Below are 25,632 nucleotides of genomic sequence, written 5' to 3' on the forward strand. Positions count from 1 at the left end.
GGCCTGTGGGGAGAGAGTGGGTCAGTGGAATCAGTGTGGGTATACAGTATACAATTTCTGATAGCCAGCAATTGCTTTTTCTAAATTGCTGCGGACTTGCTCGCAATAACTGAATAATTATAGGACCATGGACATATATGCAGTCAGACTTTGCCTGAACGGATGTTGTGGTGTAAACCTGTACATAAAAAACAAAAAATACATTCATGTTACGTGAGTTGAAGAGAAAACAAGGCTTTTATTTAAATATGCTGTGGCCCCCAGTGGCCTCCGTCAAGAATGGTTGCTCTATGTCACTGGAAATTGGAAGGAAACTGGAGCACCTGGAGGAAGCCCACACAGACATTGTTCTTTGCAGTCATGACATTTTGTCTTGCATTAGAGCTGTGTGGAGAAAGACGCAAGGGTTCTTGTCACGATTCATCCCCAGCAGCGTGACAGAGACTCTATGGGCTGTTGTCGGGGATGCACTCAGTTGTCAGATGTCCAGAATCACTGGAAGACCATCAACTCAGTGAAAGTCGCACCTTGATCTGCTCAAAACCTGCTGGTCCTTCAGCACACGGAGATGTCGGTGAAGGAATGCTGCCAACTGGCACATTCTGGGCTGCAGGAGTACGTGCTGAGGGACGCACTGAGCCAACGCGAGGGTACTGTGGGGAAGGACCATGGTCCAGTTGCAGGCATTGAGGAGCTGAGACCGAGGTGAAACCCCTCAAACAACAGAGGGGAGCAATGACAAACTTGGGTCAAATAGCTTTAACGCTGCTAAACAGAAATGTATGTAACAATGTACAGAGATGGGTATGCATCTATGGGTGCAAACAGATTTAATGGTTTGTAAATAATTTATGGTGAACACAATCAGTTTTTTTAAATAATAAAGTATTTGGGGCAGACTCAACGCTATATCTGAACTGAGGGTGAATCCAGTAGATTTGAGGTTCTTTTTTGTGAGAGGGCAGAATGACCAAGTCATGAATGGAAACTCCTGAAAAATGCCTTTCATTTTGGTGGGGAACATCGTGTCTCATCAACGTGTCTGAATGATATTCAGGAGCCACAGAGAGCCCCTAATAAGTCGAAAGCAGCTCAAAAGCTCAGAGAACAGACGGTGGGCCAAGATGGATACCAGCAGGGGGGAGATGTTAAAGAATCATGTGGCGTTGAGGGAGGCTGAGATGAGGGAGGGTTCAAAGTGGAGCACAAACATCAACTCAGAACCGTGCAGCCGAGCGTCGTTTCTTCACTGCGGTGAAGGAGGCGGCACCAGTTCGATCCTGACCTCAGGTGTAGTCTTGGTGCAGCCTGTACATTCCCTTCATAACCAGGGCCTCGGTTATCTCCCACGTACCAAATAACAGGTCAGCACGTTATCATTCAGCTGCCAATTCCCTCTCAGTGTAGTTACTCCTCCAGATGCCTCAAAAAGGACATCCTACCCCGACCCCCACTCTCTTCTCCCTCCTCCTATTGACAAGAAGATTCAAGAAGGAGAAGTCACACAGCACCAGATACAAGGACAATTTCTTTCCAGCTACTCCCAGGCTACAGAAAGAACCTCACACTAATTAAACAGTGTTGCCCTTACTCCATTCAAACTGATTTCTCACTGTAACCCGATTCCAGCCACTGCATTTTCTTGTACTTGTGGATAGACTTGGTGGATAACACACAAAACGAACCTCATCACACACAACAATAAACATACATTTGAAAATTGAGCAGCGAAAGAATGAAAGGGGGAGTAGGGAAATGTGTGGGAGAGAACAGGTCACAGGGCTACTGGGAAATAAGGAGAGGGAAAATGGGACAAATGAGTTAGTCTGTTGGGACCAGTATGGACCAATGGGCCAAATGGCTTCCTATAATGTGAGGTAATTCTACCACATTCTTAGAGGGCTGCTTGGAGTTTTGTTGGAAGTAGGAATGCAGAAGGGAACAGCTGATTCAAAACCCTTCTTCAAACCCCTAATGAGAATTTCTTTAGTCAGAGGGTAGTGATCAGAGGGTAGTGAGTCTGTGGAACTTGCTGCCACAGGTGGCTGTGGAGACAAGGTCATTGGATGGATTTAAGGCAAAGATTGACAGGTATTTGATTAGTCAGGGCTTCAAGAGTTATGGGGAGAAAGCCAGGGAGTGGGGCTGGGTGGGAGGATGGATCAGCTCATGATTCAAATGGCAGAGCAGACTCGATGGGCCGATGGGCCAACTGCTGCTCCTAGATCTTGTGAGGATTCGATAAGGTTTGGAGGTAGTGACATTGTCATTAGTTTGTGGGAACTTGCTGAGTGAAAAGTCCCACAAACAGCAATCGGATAATGTGGGAAGTAAATAAGGAAATCGGTGGGTGCCAGGATCCAGCGCAGTACATAGAGGTGTTGGAGGAAACTGTGATCTGCGATGTTGGAGATAATCTGTTCACAGGGGAAAGGAACAAGGTCCAATCAGAAGGGAAGTGGACAGCGGCGGTTTGGGAACAAAGCAGATGGAATCCTGGGTGTGGTAAGGGGTGGCTCAGGGTTCATGGGGAGATTGCCTTAGGCCAGGAGTCCAAAAATTATGGGGATGTGGGTAAGGGGTACAGGAAAGAGAGAGTGCCAAAGATCAGGAGTGCAAGGAGCTGAGGCGGCTTCAGCTCTCTCATTTCTGGGGGAAGGCGAATGAAGAAGAGGTTGTGGGCAAAAGTTTCAGATGCAGATGTGCACAGGTCATAACCTCCTGGGTGGCTATAGGGCATGCAATGTCACCCAAGGCTGCTGTTGTATCTGTTATCTACAGGTCAGGCGTCTGGGGTAAAGAGTCTGGCACACACACAAATCCTTTCCAGGCATGAACAATGGGCTTGCTGTCTGCCTGGGCAGGGTGAATGACTGGAGTGGCTCAAACCCAGATTTACATCACAATGGACAGAAATCAACAGCCCCCAGCTCTGCCAGCAGAAGCCTTGCTCTGGTCCGGCACAGACAGCTTTCCAAACCTCTTCACTGCAAAGAATCCAAAACCCCTCTGTCTCTATCACCAGGAACAGCTTCTGATAAAATCAATGCTGCCGCGCCGGTGACAACATGAGGGAGGGTGTGGGGGCAAAGGGCAGGGGGAAAGGGGGGCAGGGAGGAAAGGGGCAAAGTGAAGGAGGGAAGGGGGTAAAACTGAGGGGTAAAGGGGAGGGCGAGCTGTTGGGGGAGGAGAAGAGGGGGGCTTGGGAGGGGTGTTCAAACAGAAGTAAGAGGGACAAACTGGGTGGGGGAGCAAAAGAGGGATGAGGGGTGTCCGAAGGAGGTAAGGATGGGAAACAAACAGAGGTGTGAGGAGTGGCCGAGGGAGTAGGGATGGGAAACTGAGGGGTGGGGGGGAAGGGAGGAGGGACAAACAGGAATGAGGGGGAGGGATTGGGACTTACTGTGGGGTGAGGCTGAGGGAGGGAGGAGGCAAACTGAGGGGTGAGGGGGAAGCAGAGGGAGGGAGGAGGCAAACTGAGGGGTGAGGGGGAAGCGGAGGGAGGGAGGAGGCAAACTGAGGGGTGAGGGGGAAGCGGAGGGAGGGAGGAGGCAAACTGAGGGGTAAGGAGGAGGCTAAGGGAGAGAGGGAGGAGGCACACTGAGGGGTGACAGGGAGGCTGAGCCAACAGAGGTGAAGGGGAGGAGGTTTGAGATGAAGCTGGGGCTGCAGAATCTGAGCATGGGGAGATGGGAGGAGGGAGGAGGCCAGAGGCAAGGCCAAGCCGATGAATGGAGGAGGTTGCAAGGTGAGACTGGGCAGGTGGGAGAGTTCTGGACACATTTGACCCATGGACATAGAGGTCCATTGAGGCCTGGATTGGGACATGGGGAGTTGCAGAGCCAAGATGAGGAACAGGCAAGACCGCAGGAGAAAATCACATTTTAAAATTGAGTCCTTGGATATGGAGCTTGCAAAAGGAAAGTGATTCCAAGTTCCAAGCCAGCACACAACCATCCCACCCCTTCATCAACTACATCCATACTTTCTGCTGTCTCAGGAAAGCTGTCAACATATTCAAGGTCCAATCTATTCTGGTCACTCTCTCTACCCCCATCTCGTCAGGCGGAAGATGCATGAACTGAAAACATGAACCTCCAGATTCTGCTTCTTTCTTGCTGCTAACACGCCTCTCATTAGTAAAAGATTATGCCCTGCTCCGTTTACCCTGCATGCGGCCTTGGTGTAACACCACACCCTACACCTTTCTTTATTGCTCGGGAATGGACGTGCTGTACTCACGTGGTACTCAATTATGCGTTGAATTTCTTCAGCCAGAGGGTGATGAATCTGTGGAATTTGTTGCCACAGGCTGTTGTGGAGGTCAGGTCATTGGGGTGTGTTTAAGGGTGAGATTGGTAGGTTCTCGATTAGCCAGGGCATCAAAGGTTTTGGGGAGAAGGCAGGCAGTGGGGCTGAGTGGAAAAATGGATCAGTTCATAATTGAATGGTGGGGCAGACTTGATGGACTGAATAGCCTATTCCTGCTCCTGTGTCTTATGGACTTACCTGGATAGCATACAAAACTGAGCATTTTATTATATCTCAGTAACAATTAATAGTTCATTTCCTCTCAGTTCTTAGAACTATTTTCTCTGGGCCATTATAGATTTGATTTGTGCACCGTTATAATAGATTCAATGAACTAATTACTAAAAAAAAAAGGAAGTAAAACACGAAGGTCTGCAGACACCGTGGTTGGAGTTAAAAAACACAAGGCTGGAGAACCTCAGCAGGTCAGTGACCTTTTTATAACCATCTTACATAACCAGCCAATTTGGGCACCTCCCTGCATTTTTACTCATACCTTAATGAAGGGCTCAAGCCTGAAACATTGGTTATGCATCTTTATCTTTGCTGTATAAAATACACTGTTTGACCTGCTAAGTTTCTCCAGCATTGTGTTTTTACTTAATTATTAAAAAGTATCTGTGGAGAACAAAACACCTGGTTTTCAAGTGAAACCACCTTTCACTCTGGCAGCTAATGCAACTTTGACCGCACAACTCATTGATCAGCTGGGCACAAGTGGAAGGCAACTAATTAATACTCAGGGAGCTTTGCAGGATGTATTCATTCCTCCAAGCTGCCAGACTATTCAAGTAAAAACATCTTCATTTTCACCTACAGAAGAACATCTCCAGTAATTTGAAAGGTCACTGGCGATTGAACAGAATAAATCATCTCCTTCCACTTGTTGTATTCACATTGACAGGAGAGCTTATCAGTGCCATAAACTTGTCAGTCACTACTCGTATGTGTCATGGTGAATCAACACGTTATGAATTAAAAACATTATACAGCTCTGAAATGGGAGTACCTAATTTGGAAAAAAAACTGTTGATTGATATTAACCATGTTTGAAAGCATTCACACACTGTTCTGGTTAGGATTATCAATGGATTTTAACTTTTCCACTTTTGCTAACCATGTTTTTGGGAACGATTCACAGTTTATGAAGTCATTATGATAATGATATGATAAATAAATGATAAACAAGTTTACTGTCATACACATTGTATTGCCATACACACCAAATGTTAACTTACAGCAGCCAATCAGGTACTTCATGAGTAAAAAAAATGCATTAAATTTAAAAAGGATAATTATAAATACAAAAGATACATAGTTAATAAATATTTATTTATCACAGAGCAAGGAAAAAATAGGGTGGACAGTCCTTTTGTGGTGTCGGAGTAGTCCCCGATCAGTGTAACTATGGAGCTGGACTTCAGGCTTCTGCCCGAAGGGAGCAGTGAAATGAGATTGGGGCCAGGGTGATGGGGTGGGGGGGGGGGGGGGGGGGTCCTTTATGGTGTTGGCTGCCTTCTTGAGGCAGAGCCTCACACAGATATCTGCAATGGGTGGGCGATTGGAACCTGTGATGGACCTGGCTGTGTTCCTGGGAAGATGAATTCCCAAACCAGACTGTGATGTAACCAGTCAGTATAGTTTCCACGGTAGACCAGTAGAAGTTTGACATAGTATTTGATGACCTACACATTGATTATTTTAAGGGCTGGTGCATGAACAAGGGCACGCAGGAAAATTCCAACCAATATTCTTCACAGCAAAACAAGGAATTGCATTCCTACAAAAACTTAGAATATACTATAGGCCCATCACCCCTCGATGTTGTTCCTTAAGTACTAAACCCACCCTACCCTGTAACCCTCTATTTTTCTTTCATCCATGTGTCTAAGTCTCTTAAATGCTCCTAATATTCCAGCCTCCACCACCATCCCTGGCAAGGCATTCCAGGCACCCACAGCTCTCTGTGTAAAAAAAAACACCCCTGATGTCTCCCCTAAACTTTCGTCTCTTAACTTTGTACATATGTCCTCTGGTGTTTGCTATTCCTGCCCTGGGAAAGAAGTGCCGACTGTTGACCCTATCTATGCCTCTTAGAATCTTATAGACCTCTATCAAGTCTCTTCTCATACTCCAAAGAGAAAAGTCCTAGTTTTGCTAACCTTGCTCATAAGACTTGTTTTCCATCCTGGTCAATCTCCTCTGCACCCTCTCCATAGCTTCCACATCCTTCCCATAATGAGGTGACCAGAACTGAACACAATACTCTTAAGTGCAGTCTCACCAGACATTTGCAGAGTTGGAACTCGACCTCTCTACTCCTGACCTCAATCCCCCTATTAACAAAGCTAAGCATCCATCTCTCGCCTCCACACATTCTGGTCACCTCACAACTACCTTAGTTATAGCAGCTACAGCTGTAATTATTGGGGGGCAGAAAAATTTGAATGCAGAGTTCTCAATGAAAGCAGTTAAAACTCGAGCAACACACAGACAGCTGGAGGAACTCAGCAGGTCAGGCAGCATCTGTGGAAGGCAATAGACAGATGACATTTCAGGTCGAAACCCTTCCCCTGATGCTCTCCACGGATGCTACATGACTCGCTAAGGATCTCCAGCACTATTCTGAGCGTTGTTCTTTCTGAGCATGGCCTAAGTCTTTTCAACATCTGTGTTTTATTTCCTTTTCCCGATTCTGTTCATTTCAATTTTGGCTGCTAGTGAATTCACCAACACCTTCCTTCCCCTCCCCAAGAGGGAAAGCAAATCTACCCCTCCTTCCTATCAGTATGGAGCTGCAATGCACAGGACAGGAAAAGGCTACAGAGAACTCGGCACCAATCTTCACTCCATCGAGGTCATCTACAAGGAAGCAGCCTCTTTCCTCAAGGACCCTTCCTCCTCATCCCACCCCCGGCCATGCCCTCTTCTCACTGCTATGATCGGGAAGGATGTACAGGAGCCTGAAGATGAACACCCAGCAGTGCAAAAACAGCTTCTTCCCCTCAGCAATCAGATTTCTGAACCACAGACTAGTACTTTCGCATCTTGTTCTACAAAATACTGCCTCGACAAAACAACAAATTTCATGATGCCTGTACATGACGATAAACCCGATTCTGATTCTTCCTGATGTGACTTCAGTTTCGCCCTTTTACTACGTTCAGATTCATTGCTTTGTTTCCTCTTTTTTTGTTTTTTTTTTGTGATGAATTCCCATGAGCACATTTTGCTCATTCTGCCACTGTATATCACTTACCGGCCCTTTCATTCTCTCCACCCCTCCTCCCTTGTCCATGTCTTAAAACTCATTGTTTCTAACTTTTCCTCGTTCTGATGAAGGGTCTTCATCCCGATGGTTTTTCTCTCTCTACAGATCCCACCCGACCAGCTGAGCACTTTCTGTTAGCATTTCATAAATGGGTTCCAAAACTTCAACAGCTGAGAGGTCCATGTCCACAATGGACCTGCCTGCTGCGTTCCAAACCAGGCCATGATCCATCATCCAGCCAGTGTACTTTCTACAAGGCACAATGTCCACCGAGTAGCCGATGAAATGTCAAAAACTCCTGAGAAAAACAGTCGCCCCAAGGATCCACCTGCTTGCTTTGGACATCGACAAATTGCACTCATTTTAAAAATGAATCAAATTGATGTCTTTAGGCAAAGGTTGTCAGTTCCGATATCATGTGCTCGAATGTGCAGTGCGATTTCTGATATCCCTGGGCAACAAAAGACACTGTGCACAAAGGGGCCTCACCTCTGCACATAAATCTAACACAAAGTAATGAGTTTAGCGTCTATTCTTGTAACAGGGCTATAAAGAAAAAAAAACTCAGCGGCCTCCAGGTACAAGCCGTGCAGAGCAAAATGATAGTGAATGATGGGGACGGGGAGCACGCATAACCGGGTGAAGAGCGATCAGAGAAGGTGTGGTGGACTGCAATAGATATCACCAAGGCTGCAGACTTTAGAGAAATATCAAATAATCCAACTCTGGAAATGTATAAAGAGAACAGGAACAAGTTTGTCATCATTAAGTGAGGCATCTCAGAGCCCCAGGTTTTTAACAACGTACAGGCTAGAATGGAACTAAAGGACTCCATTTGAAGTCCAACAAAATACCTCCCACACTATTGAAGCCGCACGTCTTTTTGCAAATGCATCCATGAATCTATTTTTTTGTGTTGATTTGACTCATTCTACATGTTTGTCAGTGTGTTTTTCATACCTGTGTCACTGCAGCAAGAATTTAATTGCATCTGTACTGTGTACTTGTATGTACGACAATAAACTCTCAAAATGGCTGGGCATTCAAGAGGGAGATGAGAAAAATATTTTCCCTCAAGAGATAGTGAATCTTTGCAATTATGTACCTGAAGGGCACTACCAGTAACTACAGAGACAAGCTGAGGAAACGATAGGCTTTAATACACAGAACCTTACTGGCCCAGATCCCAGAATAGGAATGGCAGCAAGGGAAAGGTGGCTCGACCTTTATGGCCTAGGACCACGGGGGAGGAGTCATAGGGTACGAGTCATCTGTGGGTGGGCCAGCTCCATATATACAAACAATAATGATAACTATATACAATGGAGGAAACATATCACCACAGGACCCAAATGGAGGTCCAAGTCATTGAGAAGCGCCTAGACAGAAATTCGTAGACTTCTAGATCTTGAAATAATCAAGGGTCACTGCAGAAAAATGATATATCAACCACGCTCTGATCACATAACTTGTTCCTGCTTTTATTTCTTGGTGCCTTTGCCTTCTTCCCAGGCACTGGGTGTGAGGAGGTGATGAGTTATCTCAGTAGGCGGCATTGACAGAGAGGGCCTTGGGTTCAGAGTGCCTGTGTGCTACACACCCTCTGTACTGCATCATGAGCAGAGCTCCCCTTCAGTGAGATGTTATATGGCAGTCTCATCCACACTCCTGCATGGTCCCAGGGCAGAGTTGGGAATACTCCGCATCATCCTGTGCTAGGTCTCTGCTGCCTCGACGGCTGCAATCGCTTGTGGGAAGTTCCAATGTACAAATTAACTTTTCTGCTTTCACACTACAATTACATTTCAAAAGTATGGAAACAGGCCATTTGGCCTGATTTATCCATGCCAGACAAGCTATCTATGAGGGTTGGCCTATTTACCTGCATTTGGCCCAAATCCTTCTGAACCCACAAAGCCACAAGTGGAAATATGGATATGCAAGATTTTTCAATTACACGCAAGACACAGTAAAAAAATTATTACTGTTTCCATTGTGCCTTTCAGATTATCCCTAATCTTTACAACCAGTAGACTATTATTCCTTTGCAATTCCTGAAGCAATGCAGAAATGTGATAGCCAATGTGTGCAGAGCAAACTGCCACGAACCAGCAGTAACAATCAGATTATTGGTTTCTATGATGTGAGTGACGAACGAAAACTTCTACGTGGAGAGCATTCTGTCTGGTTGCATCTAGTAGGGAGATGCCAACACTCAGGACAAGAATAAACTCCAGAAGGTTGTTAATTCAGCCTACGACATCACGGGCACCAGACTTTCACTCCGTTGAGGACATATACAAGAGGTGGTGTCTTAAGAAAGCAGCCTCTATCCTCAAGGACAACCACCATCCAGGTCATGCCCTCTTCACACTGCTACCATCAGGAAGGAGGTACAGGAGCCTGAAGACGAACACCCAATGGCACAAAATCAGCTTCTTCCCCTCTGCCATCAGATTTTTGAACGGACAATGAACCACAGACACGGCCTCACTTTGATTTTTCCTTTTTCTTGCACTATTTTTATTTATTTTGTAATATGTTTATATAATGTTTGCACTTTGATTCTGCTAAAAAACACCATGTTCATGACAATAAATTGTGATTCTGCATGACGAGAGCCCAATGGAAAACTGCCTTGTTTAAAATCAGAACCCAAGCTCTTCAGCAGCCCTCAAGAAGGCAGGGGCTGTTTACAATCTCATCTGAAAGTTGGCACTATCAACAATGCAGAACTGCCTCAGCACCATGAACAGAAAATGCCGATTTGTGAAGGAGCTTCAACTTTCAAGTGATAATTTCTTCCTTCCACAGATGCTGCCTCACCTGCGGGGTTTCACCAGTAGTTCCAGTTTTTATTTCAAATTTCCGACATCTGCAGTTTTTTTTTTAATCATTTTTCTCCCATTACTTCATCATATATAAATGACTTGGATGACGGAATAGATGGCTTTGTGGCTAAATTTGCAGATGATACAAAAATAGGTGGTGCTGAGGGTGCCGAAAGGCTACAAAGATTTGGACAGATTAAAGGAATGGGCAAAAAGGTGGAAGTTGAAATACAATGTTGGGAAGTGCAGTCATGCCATGTGATAGAGGAAATAGACGGACAGACTATTATACGGACAAGGAGAAAATTCAAAATTTCTGAGGTACAAAGGGACTTCACAGTCCTCAAGCAGGATATCCTAAAGGATGACCTCCAGGTTGAGTCGTGCTGAAGAAAGCGAATGCAATGTTGGCCTTCATTTCTAGAGGGTCAGCATACAAGGGTAGGGATGTAATGTTGAGGCCCTATAAAGCACTGGTGAGACCTCACTTGGTGTACTGAGTACAGTTTTGGGTGCATTATTTGAGAAAAGATGTACTGGCATTGGAGAGGTTTCAGAGAAGATTTACTGGAATTATACCAGGAATAAAATGGTTAGCACATGAGGAATGATTGTCAGCTCTTGGACTTTACTCATTGGAGTTATGAGGCATCTCGAATGCTGAAAGGCCTGGACAGAGTAGATGGGTCAAGGATGTTTCCTATGGTAGGGGAGCCGAGGACAAGAGGGGGATAATTTCAGGATAAAAGGGCATCAATTTAAAACTGGTCTTTAGTCAGAGGGCATGTGTCTGTGGAAGTTTTGCCACAGGCAGCTGTGGAAGCGAGGTTGCTGGGAGCATTTAAGGCAGAGATTGTAGGGCATCAAAGGATTCAGGGAAAAAGCCAGGGAGTGGGAGGATGGATAGCTCATGATTAGAATAGTGGAATACACTCAATGGGCTGATGGGCCTACTTCTGCTCCTATATCTTGTGATTACTACATTGATGGTACAAGTCCAGAGCGTCAGAAGGATGAGAGTGGAGGTGGTTACCAACTGAGCAATGGCTGCCTTAATGAGAGAAGTTCATCCACAGATCCCCACAGGAGCATTAACCCTCCACCCAATCTCCTGGTTATCGAGGGTTTGCTCATCAGTCCTCAATTTCCTTCTGGATGAAAAGATCGTTATTGAATTGCAAATAAGTAGACGGGAAAAATAAACAAAAATCTCAAGCACACTGCAGGCCAGGCAGTATTAATGGAGAGCTAAAAATTTCAGGTTTCCTCAGAAAAGGTCAGAAGGGATCATTATTGGTGGTGAATCTGCAGAACTCACTGCCCATTGAAGCAGTGGAGGCTACCTCAGTAAATATACTTAAGACAAGGTTGGATAGATTTTTTACATAGTAGGGAAATTAAGGGATGTAGGTGGAGAAGAGCCTATCCTCAGATCAGCCATGATCACATTGAATGGCGGAGCAGGCTCGATGGGCCAGATGGCCAACTCCTGCTCTTGTGTTATTATTATGACTTGCCACAATGGTTTCCGTAATGGGCAGAGACTGTATTTGATGGGTTAAGTTTTTGATTTCTTTTATGTCAAGTGACCAACCTCAATTGTTTAATTCACTGGCAACGATTCTACAGATGTAAAAGCCAAATAATTCTGCCAAACTACAGGATGACAACAGGAGTCCACTCCAGAGAAAATTAACTCAAGGATCTGTGATACATATAACAGACAAATGGGGAAGGAAGTGCACAAAAAACTAAGATTCTGAAACATTAATCATGAAATTAAAGGCCTGCTATTTTAGATGATAAACCACTCCAAAATTCATTCCATTTAAAGAGAGAAAGGTTTATTTCAACTTTGGGAACTCCCAAATGATTTTCAGCCAGAGTTTAAAGCTCTGATTTATTGCCAGAGTAGATAGATTGCAATCATATACAACCCTCTCTCTTTTTCCTGCGGGCCAGGCAGTATTTCTACTTATCGGTAGTGCTAAATAAATCTACTCAAGAAAAAAATGTAAACAAACTGACTGTGCTCGTTTCCCTTCTCCCCGCTCCCATCAGCATTCACCTGTCACCCTCTGACTCTCCCCACTCACCCACACCACTCCCCTCCCACCAACTTTCTTATTTGGGCATTTACTCAAGGCACTCTCTTTGCTGCTCTTTCTCCTATGGTTGAGGGCACTGGTGAATACTCATGGCAACTCTTTGTTTGCCTGTCAACAGACAAAAGTTGAAATTTATATTTATTTTACATTTTTAATGTATTATTACATGACAATAAAAGAAATCTTTGGCACCCCTGAGTACCTTTGTGTATTGTTCCATACATCCTGCATTCCCTTCTCTCTCCCGACCCACCTCCAATTCTCTCATCTTCCTTCTTCTATACCCTCTCTCTAGCACCCCCACCCATTTTTGTTCCTTGGCCCTCCTGGTTCCTCCACCCGCACAACATTTGTGTTCCTTCCTCATCACCCTCCTGATTCACCTTCCCCCTCCTACCTGGTACAGACTCCTAGCTCCCCCTCTCCATCACTTTATACCGGCCATCTTCCATCTCCACTCTCAGTCCAGATGAAAAGTCTTGACCCAAAACATCAACCATTCCTTTCTCTCCCCGGATGCTGTCTGACCTGTTGAGTAATTCCACAGTTTGGGATCTGCCCCAGCCTCCAGCATGTGCAGACTCTTACCTAATTATTTCCAGAAGTTTCATTTAAAGTCATGTCACCGCCAGATATTGTATGATCTACTATAGGTTATTGCCCTCTGAGAAGCTACACTGTATTTGGAAGTTTTGTTTTACTGCTTTTGACCATGTTACTTCTTAGAATCGTCACAAACCTGACGTCTCCCTTCACGAACTGCTGTGGTAAACCTTTTCCATTCTCTCTATCTACAAGGACCTGACAAACCCCCTGAAATGTCTGCAAATTAACCAGTGATTTATTAGGGTTCTGCATCTGTTAACTATGTTGAAGCCTAGATTACCTAATGTATCTAAAAGCCTAACTTGCCATCTTCAAAGGCCAGTATGCTGTTGAAAAGGACAATCCCCGAAACTTAACAGTTTCTCCTTAAAATCGTGTCTTCTTATACAAAGGGTCTAAAATCCATAACCATAACCTCTCTCTCATCCATAACCATCTTCCCGCCGGCTCTGACGCAATCTCGCACATGCCCCTTTAGTTATTTGTGAAGTCCCAGCGCTCCTCCACAGGGTCCATTCACCCAGTCCAACTGCCGCCGATTCTGTACAGGTTTTAAACGGCCTGTCACAGGAGCTGACAGTGGTTTATTTTAAAATATCCAAATAAAATTTAAACCTTTAAATGATCGTTTGTTATTAAACTATTGAGAATTGCTTTTAACAGCAGTAAGTGACAGATTTGGTTGAGGTTGGGGTTTTGTCTTATACAAAGGGTATCGCTCAAAACCAACATCTTAGGTAGAAATCTGGGATCGTCCTATACAACGGCATATTTGGTATGTAAACATGCCCCTCTCAGCTCTTTGTCTTCCTAGATACCCTGCAGATCGTGCTGTTGAGATTACATTCGCCTCTTCCCGTTTACCCAACCCAAATTTATCACTTCACGCCGCTCAGTATTAAATTTCATCTGCCAGTCGTCCACTCAATTCACCAATGACCTGCAGCACTCCCTAAACCTCTTCAAAGATGACCATATTTCCATGTTAGAAAGCAGAGTAGGTCATTCGTTGCTTCGAGCGAGCTCTGCCAATGCATCGAGATAACATCTCATTTGTTTACTGTCATTTGCAAATGTTGAAACTCCAGCCTTTTTATTAAAAAGCAGGAAAATTGGTGAATTGGAAGAAGTTTAACTTAGCCACCACATTAGAATCAGGTTGATCATCATGAACAGGTCTCATGAAATTTGTTGTTTTGCAACAGGGGTATTATGCAGAGCAAGGTGTAAAAATTACTATAAATTACAATTCTGTAAATACAAGATTTAAAAAGAACTAGTGCCAAAAAGAGAAAAGGGGAGGTAGTGTCCATAGATTCATTGCCCGTTCAGAAATTTGATGGCAGAGAGGAAAGAAGCTGTCCTTGTACTGTTGGGTGTTCATTTTCAGGCTCCTGCACCTCCTTCCTGATGGTAGCAGTGAGAAGAGGGTGTGACCTGGGTGGTGGGGGTCCTTGAGGAAAGAGGCTGCTTTCTTGAGACACTGTCTCTGAAAGATGTCCTTGATGGAGTGAAGACAAATACCCATGATGGTGCAGGCCAATTAAACAGCATCCAAATGCCACTGATAAATGTACCAGGACAAAGGAGGCCTGCAAAGGAAGGCAGGGAATTGACTGGAGGTAGGGGTGAACTGAGCTTCCCAGTACAAAACTCACACCTACATACAGCACAGCTCCAAGTCCATCGGAACGTTCACAGGTGACACCACTGTCGTAGATAGGAGCTCCATCAACAAAGTACAGTATACAATAGAAATTGAGGGACTTGTGGCTCAGAGCCAAGACAACCTCTCACTCAATGTAAGCAAGACCAAGGAGCTGATCACAGACCTCTTGAGGAGGGATGAAACTCACTCCACTGTCTACTTCAATCGTACTGAGGTGAGGATAGTTGATGGCTTCATGTTCCTCGCAGTAGGAACATGTGACCCGCCCTGGTCCACCCACGTCAATATAATAGGTAAGAAAGTGCACCAGCGCCTCTGTTTCCTTGGATATCTGAGGAAATTTGGCATGTCACCTGCATCCTTCAACAGCTTCTGCAGGGGGACCACTGAAAGCATCCACTCAGGGTAGGACAAGAACTGCTCCACCCTAGGCCACTGGAAACTGCAGAGGGTTGTGAATGTAGCTCAGACCCTCACACACACACACCTCCCATCCATCAACTCTCTCACACACCCCCTCCCCTCCATCAATTCCATCACATACACCGCCTCCCTTCCATTTACTCCATCTATAACTCTCACTGCCTTGAAAAACAAAGCCAATGCATTAAAAGACTTGTGCCACCCAGCCCACTCACTTCACCCCACTCCCATCAGGAAGAAGATTCATGAGGGTGAGATCACGCATCCCTTGATTCAAGGAGATTTTTTTCCTGCCGTTATTGGACTCTTAAATGACCCCCAATAGAGTAAAATTACCCTGCCTTTGCTCCGTCCCAACTGATCTCTCTCTGTAACTATGCACTTTGTACTGTGTCTTACTTGTTGTAGTATGCACGAAATGTCTAACTGGCCTGCTCACAGAACAACCTCAGTAATTGCATCTTGGTACATATGGGGTGGCACGGTTAGCACAACACTGTTTCAGCGCCAGTGACCAAATCCAGCACTGTCTCTAAGAGTTTGTACATTCTATCCATGCCTTTTCCCAGTAGCTCCGGATTCCTCCCACCATTCAAAAAGGTACTGGGGATTGAAGGTCATTTGGGTGTAACTGGGCGGCACGGGCTCATGGGCTGAAAGTAGCCTAGGTCTAAATTTAAATTTAAAACTTGAACTCAAGCAAAGTCATAAGAACTTAAAGAGGTTGATTTTAAGAGTTAGAGCACAGAAACAGGCCTTTCTGCCCATTGTATCCATGCCTACATCGCTCAGATCATACCCAGTCTTTGCTCTACCTACAGCGGGGAATCCAGCACATTCATTCTGCCCGTAACCCTGTATCATCTGTCTCAGGTGTCCAAAGGGCAGCATTTTGGGGGGAGAGAAATGATTTACAGAGTGAAACAAGGTGGAACTAGTGAGTACAGACTGAAAATAAACATCAAATTAGTTCAAGAGACCACTGACATCAGGTAACTTAAAATCTCCCACTTAGTTATGACTGATATGGTGGGATCTGCCGTCTTCAGCTACTTGGTAACATAGCCTCAGATCTTACAGCAACTCACAACCATCAGTATTTATTAAACATCTTTGATGGCAAAACATCGGGGCTGCATGGTTAGTGCAGCAGTTAGTGCAACACTGATACAGCGCCAGCGACCGGGACAGGGGTTCGAAACCCGCGCTGTCTGTAAGGAGTTTTTACATTCTCCCCGTGTCTGCTTGAGTTTCCTCTGGGAGCTCTGTTTTCATCCCACCTTTCAAAGACGTACCATGTTTGAAGGTCAATTGGGTGCAAGTGAGATGCTGAAAGTCCTGTGATGTATGTCCAAATTTTAAAATTTAAATGTAAGAAATTAAATTTAAAACATCCCCAGACAGAAATGCATCATAGCAATTCAGGTCAACGAGATGGTATTTAGGAAGCTTTTCGAGAGAGGAAGACACAGAGAGGTGGAGCCCAGGACCTTGGAAATGCAAGGTGCACAGATGAATAACAGGAAAGACCAAGAACTAGTGGAGAGTAAGGTTTAGTGCTGCAGCCACTCATGGAGTAAAGAATGGATGAGGCAATGGCAGGATATGAATATTAGAATGAAAATTCAAAACTAGCAATTTGTTTTAAAAAGGTCCCAGTGGGAGAAATCCAACCAAATGACGAACTCAGTTAGGGAATAATTGTTTATACTTTGGAGATTTTCCCACATCAGCAGAGGTGTATCAAAGCTCTTCTTACCTCCAGCTCAGCATGTTGTTTCAAGCTCACAAAAATTTAATGTTTGGCATTACATTACTCTATTAAAGACACACTGAAATGCTGGAGGAACTCAACTGGTCTTTTCAGCATCAAGAGGAGTCAAAGATATGTTGCCAATGTTTCGGGCCTGAGCTCTTCCTCAAGGGATAAGCAGAATGAACCAGAAGCAGGAAATCTCAGAATTCAGGCAATGGCGGCTGGGGGAGAAATCCAGACCAACAAAAGGTTTTAATTGGGTATGATAAGGCGGAAGATAAGATTTTTATCATGTTTGTGAGAAAGGAGATGGAAGGGAAAGACAAAGCTAGGGATTGTGTAGGGGGAATAAGTGAGGGGGTGGTTTAACAAAAGCTAAAGAACTTGATATTAATGCCATCTGTTTGAAGGGCTCCCAGTCAGAAGATGCATTACTCTATGACTAACTCAGAAGCAAGTGACAAATAATTCAGTAACTCTTTGGCTTGGCTTCGCGGACGAAGATTTATGGAGGGGGTAAAAGTCCACGTCAGCTGCAGGCTCGTTTGTGGCTGACCAGTCCGATGCGGGACAGGCAGACACGGTTGCAGCGGTTGCAGGGGAAAATTGGTGGGTTGGGGTTGGGTGTTGGGTTTTTCCTCCTTTGCCTTTTGTCAGTGAGGTGGGCTCTGCGGTCTTCTTCAAAGGAGGTTGCTGCCCGCCAAATTGTGAGGCGCCAAGATGCACGGTTTGAGGCGATATCAGCCCACTGGCGGTGGTCAATGGGGCAGGCACCAAGAGATTTCTTTAGGCAGTCCTTGTACCTTTTCTTTGGTGCACCTCTGTCACGGTGGCCAGTGGAGAGCTCGCCATATAACACGATCTTGGGAAGGCGATGGTCCTCCATTCTGGAGACGTGACCCACCCAGCGCAGCTGGATCTTCAGCAGCGTGGACTCGATGCTGTCGACCTCTGCCATCTCGAGTACTTCGATGTTAGGGATGAAAGCGCTCCAATGGATGTTGAGGATGGAGCGGAGACAACGCTGGTGGAAGCGTTCTAGGAGCCGTAGGTGATGCCGGTAGAGGACCCATGATTCGGAGCCGAACAGGAGTGTGGGTATGACAACGGCTCTGTATACGCTTATCTTTGTGAGGTTTTTCAGTTGGTTGTTTTTCCAGACTCTTTTGTGTAGTCTTCCAAAGGCGCTATTTGCTTTGGCGTGTCTGTTGTCTATCTTATTGTCAATCCTTGCATCTGATGAAATGGTGCAGCCGAGATAGGTAAACTGGTTGACCGTTTTGAGTTTTGTGTGCCCGATGGAGATGTGGGGGGGCTGGTAGTCATGGTGGGGAGCTGACTGATGGAGGACCTCAGTTTTCTTCAGGCTGACTTCCAGGCCAAACATTTTGGCAGTTTCCGCAAAGCAGGACGTCAAGCGCTGAAGAGCTGGCTCTGAATGGGCAACTAAAGCGGCATCGTCTGCAAAGAGTAGTTCACGGACAAGTTTCTCTTGTGTCTTGGTGTGAGCTTGCAGGCGCCTCAGATTGAAGAGACTGCCATCCGTGCGGTACCAGATTCAGTAACTATGTTCATAACTTATCAGTTGACTCATTCTGGTGAAAGTTTATCAACGCAAAAGGGTATCCCCTGCTTCTCTCTCTCTCTCTCTCTCTCTCTCTCTCTCTATCTCTCTCTCTCTCTCCACGGGTGCTGCAGGGGCTGATTAAGATTTTTGCTCATTCAGGAATGGAATTAAAAAATCTGATCCCAATGGTCAAAACTTGTTTGCATGTTGCAAGAACTCATCTGGTTCAATGGGCTCTTTAAAATGGGAATTCAGTGTCCAAATATGAAGGCCAGATGATTCATGAGCCTCCCATCTCCCTGGGTCCCCCTCTTGGGTTTATCCAGCCTTCCCACAAACCCATGATTTTGTTCCTCTTCCCCAAATCAAACAAGTTCCAGATTCTTTCTATTCTGGGCAAAGACTACACTTAACATTGGAGAAGGTAACCCATTTACAATACATGATGCCTTAAGTTAGCCTTTTATTTTGGCAGTGGTCCCCCCTCCACTCCACTCAAAGTTTAAGGGCCCCCTTCCCTGTGCAGCAGTCAAGTTTGAGTTTCTCTGTACTTCTCTCCTACTAACTACATAAAACATATTTAAAATATTTATGTTGCATGAGGTGAGCTTTTACTTAAAGGTGCTGTAGCACCAAGCGGTGGGGAGGGGCACTGTAGGGTCCCCATTGAGAATGGATGCTTTAATTTCAATAAACAATCCCAATGAAGTCAGTTAATTGTAGGCAGGAAATTGACAAATTAAATGAAGAATGACTAAAGATCAACTTCAAATTATTAATCCAAAATATAATTAACATTGATTTGAGTCGATAGAGAGCAGTAGTTCTCAACCTTTTTCTTTCCACTCACTTTAAGTATTCCTTATGTCATCAGTGCTATGTGGGTGGAAAGAAAAAGTTTGAAAACCACTGTGTTAAAATCGTCCCTAATTGTCTCATTATGTGCACAGTTTCATAACTCCAAGGGAAATGGGCCAATGACAATTTTTCTCAAGCAAAATATTTCAGTAATAATTGGGTCTAGAGCAGTGATTCTCAACCTTCCCTTCCCACCCACATCCCACCTTAAGCACAGTGCACCAATGGCATAGGGATTACTTAAAAGTGGTACGTGAGTGGAAAGGAAAAGGTTGAGAACCACTGATATAGAGAGTCCCCAAGTTATAAAAGGATTCAGTTCCTTGGAAACATCTGTAAATAGATTTATTCTTGAATCAGAAGTGTCAGTGTTATATAGCTACCTGCATATTATCATTCCACATTCACATTTCTTTTTTTCCATTTCATTGAACAATCATAGAACATTCCAGCACAGTACAGGCCCTTCAGCCCATAACATCATGCTGACCTATGGAAATCTACTCCACATCAATCTAAATTTTCCCTACTTCATGCCTATAGCCACAGATTTTTCTTATATCCATGTGTCTAAGAGTCTTAAATTCCCCTATTGTTCCAACCTCCATCACAACCCCTGGCAATGTATTCCAGGCACTCATGACCCTCTGAGTTAAAAATGTATCCCTGACATCACCCCTAAACTTTCCTCCGCTCACCGTAGATCAATGCCCTCTGGTATTTGCTATTGTAGCCCAGGATAAAGGTGCTGGCTGTCCACCCAATCTGAGCCCCACATAATCATGTCAAATCTCCTCTCATCCTTCGTCACTCCAAAGGGAAAAGCCCGAGCTCTGACAACCTTGCCCCATGTGACATGTTCTCCAATCCAGGCAACATCCTGGTAAAGAGAATTTTAATCAGGGAAACGAAAAGAATTTGGAACTAAGGCAATGGGCCGAACGACCTCCTCCTGAGGTTTAAACAAGCTTTATCCACAGCACAGACTGTGCATTATCAACCCAAGGAAGTGTGTGGTTCTGTGGTGAAAACCCATTTACAAATGGTTGCAAATGCTTTCCGGACATTAATCAATGAGTGACACTGATTTACACAAGCACACACTACTCTCGTTTAAAGGCAAGTTTACAAGTCCCAACCAGTTTGGTGAAAGGAGCCAACAGCATTTTCATCACTGCAGTACCTCTCAAAACAGAAATGTATACAGACAGCTCTTGGTAAATTCAGTCACGTGGGATCAATTAATGGAATCACCAAGGCCTGAGTCGCTATCAATTAGAATCAACTATTTCATCAACATGTTACTCCAGTACAAGTCTATTGTGTTGCAGTAAGTCTTCTTGAGGGCCAAGATCAAATGGATCAGCATCGACTGAAGTCAGCCGGCAAACAATTTCAGAGAATTATGACAGAACTAATACCAAACCTATTACTGGGACCCAAAGGAGCCATAGGGAAGCAGTGTTAATGGGCAGCTATCTGCGGGTAAAATCAATCATTCCTGGATTTCCTAGAACTATTGCTTCACAGACATCTGCAAAACAAAAAAAAAAGAATGACAAGCCCTCACCTTCTTACTCCAGCAGAATCAAATGGAAATCAGATTGTTACCAGACGGAGCTTTATTGTGCAGTTAGAAAATAAAGACAGGCAACATTTACGTGAAATGGGTGGATTGGAACAAAGGCTGGCGCCAGGTGTTAAAAGCACCAGTCAGATACAATAAAATCCCCGTGATCTTGGATTCAAGCAACTGGCAACCTCAAGCAATCAGAAAAATAAAATCAAATAAATAAATAAAATTAAAATTAAAATAAATAAATAGATTTTTTTTAATTTAAAAAATTTACTTGAAATTTAGACATTCAGCCCGGTAACAGGCCATTTCTCCCCACGAGCCCATGCCACCCAATTTACATCCAATTAACCTACACCCTGGTATGTTTCAAACAGTGGGAGGAAATTGGAGCCCCTGGGGAAAACCCGCGCAGACACGGAGAGAACGTACAAACTTGTTACAGGCAGCGCAGAATTTGAAACTTGGCCCTGATCGCTGGCACAGTAACAGCGTTGTGCTAACCACTACGCCAATCGGGCTGTCCCAAACATTTAAATAAAACATTTAAAGGTTTTAAATTGTAACAGTGGGCGGCCCAGTTGGCGTAACGGTTAGCGCAACACTGTTACGGCACCAGCAATTGGGACCAGAGTTCGAATCCCGCGCTGTCTGTAAGGAGCTTGTATGCTCTCCCCGTGTAGGCGTGGGTTTCCTCCAGATGCCTCCCACTCTTAAAAATGTACCAGGTCAATTGGGCATAAGTGGGCAGCACGGGCTGAAAGGACCTGTTAATGTGCTGTATTTAAATTAAAATATTAAAATGTTCTCCGAAGCACTGCACAAACCTTTGGTTAAGATGGGATTAAATATTCAGCCAGCGGAGCGCCTCAGTTATGCCCTGCCCGCAGTAAATGTTTGAATAAAGCTGTGTTTGAATAAAATGGTGTTGCACAGGATGAAGAGTCGGTCAATGCCACCCACTTCTGGGGTGACTCTCCCAAAGTGTTTTTTAAACTGTTAATTCTTAATGCAGGTGCATTAGTTAGGCATTATAAGAGTGAATCTCAAGCAACCAGAAGATTTGCATATTTGGTATCTACCAATCCCCATAGATGTTGGATTCCAGGGGTTTTAGTGTACACAACAAACTCCAATTGAGTCCCAGTGCTCCCATCCTTTCTTTCTCTCCCTTCTATTCCCTTCTCCTGCAAAGTGATAAGTAGGTTACTTATAGAGGTAGAAGAGGGAACAGTTGTAATGTTCAAAAGGTATTTGGATGGGTACGTGAATGGGAAAGGTTCAGAGGAGTATGGATCAAATGTGACCAAATGGGCTGCAACAGGTAGAAATAAGTTAGGCCAAAGTACCAGTTTCTGTGCTGTAATTTGGTGGTTATGGTCCCCTTAGAGGTCCGCTCAAAGTTTACCGTAAAGCAGTCAAGTTTAGTTGGTTTCTTCTGTATTTCTCTCCTACTGACTACATAAAAAAAACAAAAAAAGTTCATGATTTCAGTCTGTGGCCCCTCCTTCAATGTGCTGTGGGCCCTATGGGATGTACAACCATTGCTGAGAATGGATGCTAACCTACTGATGTGACTCAGACCCACCAATGATTCAACATCTGCCACAGCGCTGTGAAAGGGACAGCGACACCTCTATTTTCTAAGGGCATTTTGCACGTTGGAAAAATACCCTGCCAAGCTTCTGCAGGTGCAATGTGGAAGGTATACTGACTGCTTGCATCATGGCCTGGTTTGGGAATTCAAGTGTTCAGGAACACAGAAGGGTGCAGAAAGAGGCAAATCCGAGCTGTCCACCTCCAATCCCGATTCCATTGAAGATGTCAACGTGAGGAAGGCAGCTGCCATAAAAGGGCCCCCAGCAGCCTGACCACACTCTCTACTTCCTGCTACCTTCAAAATCAGCATTCTCCCCACCACCCCAACAAGCACACATCATACTCATGAAGTTCCCCCATCTCCCAAAACAGAACCATACCACAAGGCACAAAAGATCTGTACTACAGACAGCATATTTTCACAACCAGCCTAATATGAATACTGTAAAAAAAAAGCCTGGTATCGGGCACCAATGGAGATCAGTAGATGCCGGACAAGTGTATTTCCTGGCTGCTTGAGATGTACTTTTACAATACCTAACTAAAGAACCTGCATTAGAATGAACAGTTTAAAAGACAAAAAGTATTTCACTTGCATATATAAACCTTGAAGCATTTTACTTTATTTTCACTCACGTTCTTTGAAAACATTTAACCATCGTTGCATCTGCAGGTTCCTCCCCCTCCACGGAGCTGCCCGAAAGACGAACAATAACATTATAGGTAATTAAATTCCTTCTCTCCCAAGTTTACAGATAAAGCCTCTGACCAAGGCGACTCTTCGTAAACAGGGATAAGGAGACACTTTAAGAGAGTCACCCCAACGGTAAGAGGCATCAACCAGCTCTTCATCCTGGGCGACGCCATCACTGTTTCACACAACTTTATTCAAACGGCTTCTACGAGCAAAACATGACCAAGGCCCTCCACAGGCTGAATACTTGCTCCCATCTTCACCAAAGGTTTATGTGTTTCTTCAGAGAACATTTACATTTACAAATTTAAACATATATTTTAACCTATTATTTTATTCTTATTTATTTTAATTTTTAAAATTATTTTCCTTTTTTTTTGCCAGTTTGTTTAAGCTGCCAGTTGCTTGAATTCCAGATACCAGGTTGTATTTATTATTAATTCTCTGTTCTTGTATATTAACAGTTTTCCTGTCTTCATTATACTTAATTTGTGTTGTCATATTTTATGCAATTCAGAAGCTGTCAGCAGGCAAGACTTTCTTTGCATCTGTACACTGCATATGACAATAAGCTTCCATGAACCCAGTAAATGGAAACAAAGCTGCAAAATTAAAATGCCGCAAATGAAATATTTATCCAGTTTCCCTCACTCATACAATTATTTCATCTCAGCCGCTTTATTGGTTAGTGGCTTTGAAGCCATCGTCCCTGCAGGAAGCAATTTTTCTGGAAGCTTCTAATGCTGGAACTCCACCACCATGGAGTACCTGGACTTGTATGTAGGCAGCTCCTAATGTAGAGTTCAAACAAGCAAACATTTTCAAATACCCCAGGCTGTGCATTGAATGCAAGCTGAAACAGGCAGACTCGAATTCACCGAGGCAGAAAACATACAGACACTGCTAAACAGCCCCCAGCGCTGTTCATTCAAAATCAATATTTAAAAAAACCATCCATCCCCAGATTTCAGTGACGTCTTTGCCACTGCTACAGCCAAACGGAATAAAGGGCATTCATTGTTAGTGCACTGTACGAGTGAAAAATTCCTATTACTGCTGCAGGATAGGTGTTCCTCACTTCACCTGCATGCCCCACCTGTGCACACTGATTTCTGTTCCAACAACACCTCAGAATTAAAATGATCAAGTTGGAGATCATCCATAGACTAGCTCCTGGCTGCCACTGCAGTCCCCTTCAGCTGTAAGCCGCAGGTTGTGCTTCATACAACTTTAAAAAGGAAGATAAAAGTTCTGGCTGTTATCCAAGATTAATGCCTCCAGATTAATAAAAGGTAGCCATTAAAGGTTGTGCAACTCCATTGCACATACAACAGATGGGGCCTGAGTTTTTTTTTTAAACCGCATTCAAGAAATTACAAGCAGCTGCATTTGAATAAGCAACACAGTAAAATTACCCAAGTTTCAGAGAGAAAATTGGGCAGGTGATGCTCAAACCATGACAAATGGGGTAGGAGGCAGATGCAGTCCCAAGATGCACTAGACCAGGCCTCACCATATCCAGGCCTTCTCCATGTAAATGTTTTTAAATTTAGATCTACAGCATGGTAACAGACCCTTCGGGCCCACAAACCTGTGCTGCTCAAATACACTACAACCCATGTATTTTTGGAGGGTGGGAGGAAACCGGAGCACTCAGGGGAAACCTACTCAAGAGACGGGGAGAACGTAAAAACTCCTTACTGACTGCACTGGATTTGAACTTAGCTGGCTGGTGGTGTAATAGCTTCATGCTAACCGCTGCACTAACCGTGCCGCCCAAAACACTTCAATTCAACCTCCCCCTCTGTCTACATTCTGAAGTAAACACCCCCAGCCGATCTTCCCAATTATAATTCTCTAGCCTTGGCAATATTCCCATGAATCCCCTCAGCTTCCTCCAGCACTGTTCTTGTCATGAGGCATTACCAGAACTGTGGTGAAATAGAGGGAAGACTGAGCGAGCCGCAGGCTCGTTCAGCAAGTGAGAGACCTTTAGGATTAATGGAGATCGCGAGAGGAGGGAGATGCCAAAACCAGGTGGTCACCAGGAAGTCCATTTGGGAGTTTGGCGGAAAATGGAGAGGCACAATGTGCTGCAGTTGCTGAAGTCTGAAGTTAAAAATAAACTGCTGGAGGATCTCAGTATCCCTCTATCTGTAATTTATTCTGGACAAGGATGATCTCTGAATTTTCTAAATATTCAAATGAGAAACGAGAAAGTAAACTAACTTTATTTTCGTAAAGGGGGGGAATATGGGGACATGAGAGATGGCAGATGCTGGAATCTGGAGTAAAAATGATCTGCTGGGGGAACTCAGCAGGTCATAGAGACATAGAAAACCTGCAGCACAATACAAGCCCTT

At 44.4% G+C, this 25,632-nt stretch overlaps 1 protein-coding gene and 1 long non-coding RNA gene across 15 annotated transcripts in view; one reads left to right on the forward strand and one right to left on the reverse strand.

The window, feature by feature from the left end:
- The window catches only part of LOC138745883 (transcriptional enhancer factor TEF-1), a 210,723-nt gene that overhangs the window by 71,517 nt on the left and 113,574 nt on the right, over window positions 1-25,632 (reverse strand). The gene's annotated exons all lie outside the window — the stretch shown is intronic.
- Window positions 2,917-25,632, forward strand: part of LOC138745925 (uncharacterized) — a 32,201-nt gene continuing 9,485 nt past the window's right edge. Inside the window, exons 1-2 of one of the 2 annotated variants that reach the window (XR_011346597.1) lie at window positions 2,917-3,060; window positions 4,578-4,736. This is a non-coding gene — a long non-coding RNA (uncharacterized lncRNA). The remainder of the gene's footprint in view (window positions 3,061-4,577; window positions 4,737-25,632) is intronic. The other variant, XR_011346595.1, reaches the window with a different exon arrangement.

The sequence above is a fragment of the Narcine bancroftii genome, chromosome 1 (genome assembly GCF_036971445.1).
Source record: "Narcine bancroftii isolate sNarBan1 chromosome 1, sNarBan1.hap1, whole genome shotgun sequence".
In the NCBI taxonomy this organism is placed as follows: Eukaryota; Metazoa; Chordata; class Chondrichthyes; order Torpediniformes; family Narcinidae; genus Narcine; species Narcine bancroftii.